Source organism: Alligator sinensis, unplaced genomic scaffold (genome assembly GCF_000455745.1).
Source record: "Alligator sinensis unplaced genomic scaffold, ASM45574v1 scaffold1155_1, whole genome shotgun sequence".
NCBI classification, from domain to species: Eukaryota; Metazoa; Chordata; order Crocodylia; family Alligatoridae; genus Alligator; species Alligator sinensis.
Genome location: NW_005842861.1, coordinates 2197 through 3180, shown reverse-complemented (window position 1 = coordinate 3180; position 984 = coordinate 2197).

Genomic DNA, 984 nt, shown 5'->3' with positions numbered 1-984 from the left:
GGTTGCATGGCTCTCATATGCATGAATACCCTGCAAATCTAACCAGTTTAAAATGTCAGCTGCCCAATCTAGGAGAGCTCATGCATTGTTTTATCCACCTGTCACCGCTGTTTTTGAAGAAGCAGCCTGTGCAATAAAGCATTGTGATCTGAAAGTCAGTCCAGCCCTTATGGAAAGGCAATCAAAAAATGCAACTAAAAGAAGAAAAATAGTCTGCTAACTGTTGCCCGAGTCTGGAGAAAAAAATGATTTCATTTCTAATTAAGAAACCATTATTCTTAAATGAGTTTTAAAGATAGTAAAAACTGTTTCCCTTTCCCATAACTTCTATATCTAGTAAAGAAAAAAATACTGTTCCACCTGTTGAATGTCTTCATATCAGCTATCAGTTCTTTGCAACAGGAGCTGGATTTTTGAAACTAGGAAAACTCTAAAATGCTCTTGCTTATAAGTATAATCAAAACTACACATTTTATATCATCAGATGAGAGGCGTGCTAGTGGTTCATTTGACTCAGAGAAGTACTAGACAGTTTACTATCTAATCCTGAAAACTAAATTAAGTTGTAACCTATAAGAGTTTATAAGATTTGAGTGGGAGCTTTTATCAGAAGCTTAATAGTTAACTGCAAATAATCTATTCATTTATTATGTTCACAGCTTTGATTGAGTTTTGTTTTTACAATACATTACAGATTATAGTATGATGATTATAGTTCTATTTATTTATAATATTTGATTATTTGCTTTGCTTGATATTTTTTCTTGAATTTATCTTCATGGGGGTGATTTAGTTTGTGTGTTCTGTGATCCGGTATTTGTTTTGTGTAAGCACATCAAACTGCAACTTATTTCTTCTATGCATAACCATATATACGGCAACTGTAAATTGTATTTGCAATTGTTCATTGAGTTTCTCTAACTGGCATTCTTTTAATATTATCTGTCATATCTTTCTGATAAATTTATTTTTAACTGAGTCAAG